Genomic DNA, 10,606 nt, shown 5'->3' with positions numbered 1-10,606 from the left:
GGCTGTGCTGCATCATCCCTTCCTCTTTGAGGAAATACTGATGTAGCTTCAAGCGACATCACCTACCGTCATTTCACACAGCTGCTCGCACACCTCCCAGTGACACTACACAGCAAACATGCCTCCCGTAAATTCACACACCTGCTCGCACGACTCTTTGTCTGCATGCGCAGTGGACTGCTCATGTGTCCCTTGAACTCGCGCTTGCTCGCACGGCACGCAGGACGCGTGGTAGCACGTATATTGTTTTTTTTTGAGGATTAATTATGCCGCTTTATTACTTAACCGAAGCATGGCATGTGCATTGTTGGTCTAACACGCAAGGTTTGAATAAATAAACCGTTTGCGACATTGTGTTCCAACTATTAATAATATCCCGTTTGTAAGCAGCTTATATCAAAACTTGTCTCTAATCTGACAAAAATAATAATATCATAGTTTATTGGTGTCATATCATGACACTACGACAAGTTTCATGTATTTCAACTTAGTTTTGGATTTCCTGGAATTTAAAAATCAAGATTCTCAATGTTTGAAATTTCTTGCCATTTCTTTCATGGGGACTAAACATGCACCCAAGGACACACACATGATCTTCCAATCCATTTTGGTGCACTATCGTGTGTGCATGTAGTTCAAATTTGAATTTTACACATTAAATCCCTAGGAAATCAATCAATGTATGAAAACGTCTAAATGATCACTGATATTTTTCAAATTTTAACATGGCACTCCTTTGGTAACATGTTCATTGCGGAAAAAGTTTGACATGCCTCGAAGTGGCGGTGGTGGTGCGGTGGCTGGGTGGGTGGGTGAGTGGGGGGTCCGGCACAATACGTGCTCGTGAGCCCGTGTGAGATTGACCGGTGTCAGTGCAACAAACGTGGGCGTTTGCTGCCCTGACTTATGCATAGACATATTGTAGTTCGCCCAGCGAGCATCAACTCCCATGCAATAAACAAACCAAAGAAACCGCTCTTCATGAGATCAAGGAGCGCATTCAGAAGACCAAGGCTTGAAGCAAGCCACGGAATTTACAACAGAAGCAGCCGATCCCGGCAAGAAAGGGCTGGCAAGACAAGACCCGGCAAGCTCACCAAGCTCAGACTTGCCACCAGTCGCCACCTCCCCGGCCAGTTGTTCACTGATCAGTGAGGTGTCGAGCCTGCAGGTGATTAGGTGGAGGCAGCCCATACGTGTCAGCTTGTTGGGGAGGAGGATTACCTTCATTGATACCCGTCGTAATGGCATGTGAAGCTAATAGGAGGTAGGTGGATAAGCGGTGCATCACCCTTGCCGGGGGTTCACCCTCCACACAACACCTAGCAATGCATTTAATGCGCTTTTGTCCTAACTAGCAGAGTTTGGTATGATTAATCTGCATCAGTCTAATCACCCTGTGATGACCGTCTGGCCACTATGGTTACCCCTTGAGCTATAGAAGGAGGGCCGAGGCAACCTTTACAGGGGTTCGAATCCTCGAAACACACACGCATCGATATCCGTGTAGCAACTCTCTCCAAGTGACTTGCCGGGGGAGAGCGCTCCATGTATTTTCTTCCACATTGGCCCAATACATAAAAGTAGGAGTAGGGTTTTACGCTTCTCAGCGGCCCAAACCTAAGTAAAAAATCGTAGTGTCTCCTATTGTGCTTGCTATTCGTGCCAACTGACCCCCTGCTGAACCAGCAAAGGGGCAGGCCTGCCCCATAGATCACCGGCTCCATGCCGACATCTTTGGTGCGCCAAGTAGGTAGAGCGCATTGGCGGGAACCAAGGCAGCAACCAGCGCATCGAATCCTTCGAGTTCATCATTGTCATCACCATCTATGGCGCCCAATAAGAATGTTTTCATGGTTGTCAAGCCTTATACGTCACAGCACCTGTCGCCTTTGTCTGCGGGCGGTGTAGGCGCCGCCGCCATCGTAGATGGAGCAAACGCTACTGTAGGCATGACCACCGCAGGCGGCGCGGTCGCCAAGCCCACCGTGATGGGAGCAGGCGGTGGGGATGTTGGAGGCGGACGCCTTCCTCAACGCTCAGGCGAAGAGGACATTCATGGCGCGAGCGATGCGGGTGCTCTGCCCCCGCCTCCTCCTCGCGCCAGCGAACATAGCCACCAGAGCGACCCTACTCGATCGGGCGCGAACTGCAACCCTCCCGCTACGGTAGAACTGGCGGCTGCTGGGGGAGCAACCTCGGGATGCACGACGTGCCCGTTGCAAGATGAGCGTGATGTGACACCGAGTGGTGTTGTTGTGCCTCCACAGCAATGCCCGCATGGCAAATCACCCGTCGACCAAGCTCAAGACCCACGAGCACAGCTTGTGCCATGCCAACTCGTCGTTGCCCCCACGGCACGGCGACAAGAGCATAATAATGCTCCTCCTGGCTCTGCCAGGAGTCGAGCGACGTCGCGCTCTTCACGCTCCAACATGGCCTCAATGACGACAGAGGCAATGGCGCGAGCACATATGTTGCTGGATTTCCCTCTAGTAGCTCACAAGATGGATGAGTGGAGGGCCACCATCCGCAGTTTGATCAAGTTTGCTTATGCGAATAGGTCCCAGTTCGGGGAGCCTTCGCGGCGGCCACCGACTGCGCCTGCACCTCAAACTAAAGGTTGTGTGGAAGGTGGTGCACCTACGGTGCAATAACCTCCTCGGCAACAATCTCAGCGACAACACCAGCACTCACAGTGGGCCCAGCAGGATCAAAGCCCGACGACGCATCAATGGCTTCCTCAGACCCGCAGATGCAATGAGACCAGAGGCAAGTGTTGCTTGATAGACGAGCGAAAGACGCTCACACCAACATCCAGCGGTGCCAGGAGGTGCGCTGTTAATCAAACGAGCGCAACGGCCCAGTTGTCGATGTGCCAGCGCCCGTTGTTGGCGGGTACTTACCTTATGAGGTCGGGTGCCCCGCCTTCATACGTGAGCTGCGGCAAGTCCACTAGCCGTTTGTCAGTGCGTTAAAGCCTGAAGTCCCGAAAAAACACGACGGCAATCAGAACCCGGCAGAATTCTTGGGCATTTATACAATTGTTGTGCAAGCTGCTGGGGGAAGAGATGAGAAAATGCTAGCCAACTACTTCCTGTTGGTACTCAAGCCCAACCTGGGGTCTTGGCTAATGAACTTGCTGGAAAACTCCATTTTCTCATGGTCAGATCTTTGCAATGAGTTTGTTGGTGCTTTTACCGAGGGACGGAAAGGTCCAAGATTGCCCAATGACTTGCAAGCCATCCCACAGAAGGGAGAGAACTTGCCCAAGTCCATCCAGAGGTTCAGTTGCGTACATCGCAACATACTAGATATCCACCCCGCGGCTATGGTTGCCGCGTTCCACATGAATGTGTGCAACTGCAAGATGCGGGAGAAGATGCATATCCGCTTGCCGAAGATCGTCAATGAACTCTATACATTGGCAGACAAATATGCGTGCGCTAAAGAAGGGAGAAGGCTTCTCGGGGAGGACAATGACACCGAAATCGATTCTGATGATGATGACACAACCGCCCCGGGAAACAGGTTGAAGATGCAACAAAAAATGTAGAGGCAAGGCAGTTATGGCTGTGGAAGGATTCGACAACTCTAGCTCCGCCAAGAAACCCAAAATGGAGCATACCAACATGGAAGCAGCTCCATGCGCTCATTGCCAGGTCACCAAGGCAGGAGAGAAAGCTGGCAAATCCGACGGGACGTACTGCAAGATCCACCGTGCCAAAGATCACGACCTTCAGGAATGCCGCCAAGTTGAGCAGCTGGTTGAGAATCGGAAAGCTGAGTATGAGAAACAGGACAAGGAAAAGGGCCAGGACGATACAGGTGGGTCCGGCAAGAAGGACCGTGGTGACTGTCGTAATTGGGGCTCATTGCTTCATGGCTTGGCCTCCTCAAGTTCGTGTGAGCGGGGAAATGAGGGGACACAACAGTTTACCCAGGTTCAGGCCACCTTGCGGTGTAAAACCCTAGTCCTGCTTTGTGGTCGATTGCCTCGTGAGGAGGATGAGGATGAACTAGTACAGTGGATGAGCTACCTCGTGAGGGCTCAGATGGTGAGGATGAATCGACCCCTTTCTACGGTGGAGACTAGCCTATATTTATAGTGGCCTTGGTCCTCTTCCCTCATAGCTTAGGCGAGAAGGGATTCCACAATCGCCAATTTGAAAGGGGATAAGAGGTACATCTTATCCTGACGAAAGGTGGTCTTCGCCTGCAAAGCTTTTGGCCATGATGCAGTGGTGGGCTCGGCGATGACATCCATCCTACCGAGCCCATGGTCTTGGTCTCGTTGCACCAGAATGGAAACCTTTGGGGGATTCCTTGGGAATCTGCGCACGTCCTTGCCTCCTTAGCACCAAAGAGGAAATTGTCCTCCTCTGCACCCGCTGGCGCCCATCTGGCCTTGGTCGTCATGGCTCACATCATCGCGAGCCTCATGAGGCGTGGTGCCTGCATAGAGATCTCCGCTCCTCGGGAGGCAGGCTCGGGGGGCTGCTCCTCGGGAGGTCTTGGTGTCTTTCGACTCGCGAGGCCAAAGACCCTCATGAGGGTCTTGCATGCAGGGTCTTGTAGCTGGTCCGTACCGGCCCGTTGACGGGGCCACGCTCTGGGCCGTAGGCAGGCAATTCTGGGTACCTCCGATCCCAGAATGTCGACAGTGACCGAGGCGGACGCCGCGGCAACGCTGGCCTAAAGAAATAAAAGCCCGCCAAGGGCAGAGAGAAGAAAGAAGAAGACGAAGAAAGTGAGCATGAAGATAATGTGTCTAGCGAACAAGAATTCCAGAAGGCAACATAAGCCATGTGCATTGATGGAGGTGCATCTTTTCACTCCTCCCACCGCCAGCTCAAGCTGTGGGCACGGGAAGTCATTGCGGCAGAACCGACAGCAGATGCGCGAAAGCCCCTCAAGTGGTCCCACATGCCTATCATTTTTGATGCCAAGGACCACCCTGATCGCACGACTGCAGTCGGGTGTTTTCCATTGTTGGTCTCACCAATGATACGCAACCTCAAGGTCACAAAAAATGTTAGTTGACGGTGGGGCCGGCTTGAACTTGATCTTCCCTGAGGTGATCGAAAGGCTGCAAATACCTGAGGAAGAGCTCAAGAAAACCGGGACATTCTAGGGAATCAACCCGAGAAGGAGCCAGCCAAAAGGAAAGATCATGCTGCCGGTGACGTTTGACAGAGACCTAAACTACCGAACCGAGAAGAACACGTTTGACGTGATTAAGATCCCCTTGTCGTTCAATGGAATCCTTGGCCGCCCTGCCTTGGCCAAGTTCATGGTGGCACCCCACTATGCCTACAATACATTGAAGATGCCAGGGTCCATGAGTGTCATCTCCATCAGCTCTGACTAGAAGGATGCAGTCATTTGTATGGACAAGCACTACAGAGATGCGGTTGAAGTAGAAGCCAACAAGGTAACAACCCTCGCCAAGATGAAGAATAGCAAAAAGCCTGGCAAGACATCCAGTGAGACTTCCGAGAAGCACACCTCTTTGAAGTGCTGCACACCCGTCGAGGACTTTCCAGAAAGCTCTGCCGGCAAAAGATCCAAAGACGCTCCACCCACAACAAAGAAGGTGTCGGCCAGGGAGGATGGCATTGGTGGTACCTTCACCATTAGTGCCACCCTAGACAACAAATAGGAAAGCGCGCTCATTACCTCCATACGGGCGAATGTAGATGTGTCTGCATGGCAACCGTCTGACATCCCTGGTGTTCCCAGGGTGGTAATTGAGTACCACCTTGCTATCTGCCCCCATGCTCGGCCCGTCAAGCAAAAGGTCAGAAAACAAGCTTTGGAATGATAGCAATTCATAGCATAAGAGATCAAGAAACTCGAGGTAGCAGGCCTGGTCAGAGAAGTGCTACATCCAACCTGGTTGGCGAATCCGGTCGTCGTGCGCAAGGCGAATGGGAAATGGATACTTTGTATTGATTACACTAATCTCAACAAAGCATGCCCAAAGGATCCTTTCCCTTTGCCATGCATCGACCAGATTGTGGAATCCACCACCGGCTGTGACCTGCTTTCGTTTCTTGATGCCTACTCCGGATATCACCAGATACTCATGTCCAAAGAAGACAAAGAGAAAATAGCATTCATTACTCCATGTGGCACGTACTGCTTTGTACGGATGCCTTTCAGACTAAAGAGTGTAGGTTCGACATTCACAAGAGCAGTTTAGATCGGTTTTGAGCCAGAGTTGCATAGAAACATTGAAGCTTACATGGATGATTGTGGTCAAGACCAATGATGACAACATGACTACCTTGGATACGACCAAAAATATTGCATACATGTATATTTGTGAGGTGATTTCTAATGCAAACTATGCAATAATTTATTTATGTCATCCAGGACAAAAATACTTCACAAACTTTTGTGCCTTGTCTAATTGCAGGTGTATGGGACATTTGTACAATCCACATATGAAGATAAGGGAAAAATAGAAGTTTAGGTGTTGTTCAAAAAGTTCTCTCACGTCACTTTTGGGCCAAGAGAAGATAGAGTCCAAGTCTCTCACATTCTGGATTCAGATTCGGACTACACAGACATACCTGACTCAAAACGCCAACAACTTTTTCATACGGACTCCGAAATGGGTGATTCTTTTTTGTTTGAAAGTATATTTCGCGCTCTTTCCAACACAATTGGATTCACCTTCAAATTCGTCCGGGGCGTTGAGTAATGGACGAAACAATCTGACGTTGTAGCAGAATCCGAGTCAAACTACAAGCCCAAAGGCGTTGCATCACCTCCACTTGGGCTCATGAGCCTTGTATGACCTAGGGTTAGTTTTAGACTGCCTTGGGACGTCCTCCCACCTCCTTGGCCGCCACCCCTTGCTCCTATATAAGTAGATCCATCTAGTAGCTTTTTCCTGGGGGGATTTGTTTAGTTAAAAGTTAGCCATTGCAACTTCGTGTACTTCGTTTGTGTCCAACGACCAGACCAAGACCGCTTACAGATCCCCACCATTATCAATACTTCATATATATTCGCAATATTCAGATTGCTTTATCATATTCTTGCTCGTTCTTCAATTGCTTGCAGGAATAGACCTTCGTGGTTAGGGTGACCGTGCTTCCGGCATCGTCAGTAACCTCAGGAGATTGGTTTAGCGATTGCTAAGGCGCAACGTCATGCACATTTGTAGTCGGATCGTCAAAGTCTTCTCCACCAAATCGATAGTTATCATCTCATCAAAAGATCGGGACACCCTCGCTTCTATCAAGTGGTATCAGTTTTCAGGTTGCTCGGTGAGAATTTCCAGTTTTTTCTAGATTAGATTTATTTTCTTACCTATTGTCCAAGAAAAAAACCAAAAAAAAGTTAGATCTATTCATCCTTTGTCCAAGCCAGTCTGAGCCTTTGCAATTTTCTTTTTATTGCTTGCATAGTTGAATTATCGGTTGCATCGTCGTGTCGAGTTGCTGCTCTTAGTGTCTAGTTTGTTTAGAGTTTCGAGTTCTGTTCACATTAGTCACGCCGCCGCTGCATCGTTATCCCTTCCGTTGTCCACCACCCATCCATCAATTTCCACCACGTGCTACCCACCGTTCATTGTCATAATCATAGTTGAGATCGTTCACATCTTCGCTTGATCCAATCTGCATCTTATCTAGTTTCTTTTGGAAAGAGGGAGAGAGAAAAAAAGGAGGAAAAAAAGAGAGAATAAAAAAACAAAATTCGGATCTATCACTCAATCTCGTAGTTGAATTCGGATTGGAATCTGTTTTATGCATTGTTCAGTAAAACAGGCATAACTTCCTCATACGAAGTCCATTTTGGCTCCGCAAGTACTTAAATGAAATCTAGTGATGAGCCGCATCTAAATAGTTTTAGAAGCTTGTTCAATATTTGGCACCTCAAAATCAGCTTCTAAATAGGTCTTTTTGCTCTCCGAAGTGCACGAACACAGCTTATTCCAGTTTTTCACGCCAGTTTTCGAATTTTTTGACTCCCCATATCAACTCAGAATTGAGTGATTCCTTTTGCGTTTGAAATCTTGAGTCAGTATCATTCTTGAAAAAAATTATCAAAAAATCGGCGCAAACTTTTCTAGAGGAAAGTTGGAGAGAAATTTGTTGATATATCCTGCTTGGCTGTTGTTTCACATCATTATCTTTACTGCTATTGTGATCTTAACTTATATCTATCTGTCCAGAGCTACGTCATATCCTTTGTTGATGCTAGTTGTGCTATGGCGTGACCTCATTAGTGTTCTAGGCTCGCGTCTCTAGTTCAGTCTAGCCTAGGACCAGCACAGTACCGTTGTTGAGCGTTTATTCAACATTGCATCTCTGAATTGATTATTCCTAATCTTTTGCTACCAAATATAGCCAACCCAGCTCCACATATTTCTACACGGTGTATATGTACGTTCCCCTGGTAATCGCTTTACACAATCTTCAGAGTTATTTGACACTGCTGGTTGCCTGTCACCACGTGCCGCATGGTAAGACCTTGTACGATATTGATATTTGCTTTACTGTGAGCACTTTACAACCACATCCTAGTAGTTCATAGGAACATTATTCTTGAATTTTGTTTCTTGTTTCTAGTAATCATGATAGGTTCCGGAGATAGAAGTTCTTGGACGACGGACACATCTTCACCATCACGAGAGTTGAGAAAACACACACAAGCACATGGTCGGGTTAACTTTTTACCATCATTTGAGGGGAGATTTAATCCTGCTATTTATCTAGCTTGGGAACTTGAAGTAGAACAAGTTTTTAGTCACCATGACTTTTCTGAACTTGAGCGAGTACGAGCTACCACTAGAGCATTTACTAGTTTTGTTTCTATTTGGTGGAGTGTGCATTGTAAGAAAAACATTGATAACCAACCCACAACATGGAAAGATTTGAAATATGTAATGAGACAACAATTTTTCCCTCCTTACTACAGTCGTGAATTGCTTCGCGAATTTGAACAGTTTAAACAAGGCAACAACACTGTTCATGCTTACTACCAAGAGTTCAAATCTTATATGTATCATTGTGACATAGAAGAATCTGAGGATGATACAATGAATAGATTTTTTGGTGGTTTGAACCATGATATTCAGGCAAGATTTCGGTATATTCCTCGTTGCATTACTGGTATGTATGTTCGTGCTTGTACCTTTGAGAGACAGATACAGGAGGATGCATTGGGAGACTACAACAACTACTATTCCAGTTCATGCTCACCACCGCCGGTTGGTTCCTCCAACGTTGCACCTATTAGAGCAGCCCCACCTTGGATTGTGAGCGTGACATCATCTCAAGAGTATGGTACATTGTCAACATCCGTACCTACATCAGCTACGTCTTTGCGACAAGGTAACAGTAAAGGTATTGATGATATAACTTCACATGAGAATGATGCATGCCTAGTTAACTTGAATGCATCATGTGTTGAATTATCTCTTGATTTGAGCACACCATCTATTTTAGAGAATCTTGTTACTGTCATGAATGTGTCATGTGATCAAACAGCTGAAATACCAACAATTTTGAGTGCACCCATTGAATTAACTGTTGATGCAAAAGAATCAATGTTTAATCATTTTGATATGACCTCTAATCTTGGTGATGGTTTAATGATGCAAGTAAGGTTTGATGCAAAAGAATCAATGTAGCATGTAAATTTGATGCAAGTAAGGTTTATTCACCAATGTTGGGATGGTTTAATGATGAACATTGTCAATCCTTTGATATGAATAAGAGATTCACTTATATGTGCAAACTGAGTTGCAATATTTTCATGCCTTCTACTTCTTGTGATAATATTTCGGCTTATAAACTATGAAAATTACTCATGTATAGATGTGTCATTTGTGCAAAAACCAAGGGAAGTAAAAATGGATGACATATACATATACAACATGTACACCTTGTCTCTTTTGTTAGCCACATTTCAGATTAAGCAACGCCGAGGAAGGCTTTGTTTTCAAGAAGGGGAGGATGATGAGGACATGACTACCTTGGATACGACCAAAAATATTGCATACATGTATATTTGTGAGGTGATTTCTAATGCAAACTATGCAATAATTTATTTATGTCATCTAGGACAAAAATACTTCACAAACTTTTGTGCCATGTCTAATTGCAGGTGTATGGGACATTTGTACAATCCACATATGAAGATAAGGGAATAAGAGAAGTTTAGGTGTTGTTCAAAAAGTTCTCTCATGTCACTTTTGGGCAAGAGAAGATAGAGTCCAAGTCTCTCACGTTCTGGATTCAGATTCGGACTGCACAAACATACCTGACTCAAAACGCCAACAACTTTTTCATATGGACTCCGAAATGGGTGATTCTTCTTTTGTTTGAAAGTAGATTTCGTGCTCTTTCCAACACAATTGGATTCATCTTCAAATTCGTCTAGAGAGTTGAATTATGGACGAAACAATCCGATGTTGCAGCAGAATCTGAGTCAAACTACAAGCCCAAAGGTGTTGCATCACCTCCACTTGGGCCCATGGGCCTTGTACGACCTAGGGTTAGCTTTAGGCTGCCTTGGGACGTCCTCCCACCTCCTTGGCCGCCACCCCTTGCTCCTATATAAGTAGATCCATCTAGTAGCTTTTTCC

This window comes from Triticum dicoccoides, chromosome 5A (genome assembly GCF_002162155.2).
Source record: "Triticum dicoccoides isolate Atlit2015 ecotype Zavitan chromosome 5A, WEW_v2.0, whole genome shotgun sequence".
Taxonomy (NCBI): domain Eukaryota; kingdom Viridiplantae; phylum Streptophyta; class Magnoliopsida; order Poales; family Poaceae; genus Triticum; species Triticum dicoccoides.
This window is presented reverse-complemented; position numbering follows the sequence as displayed.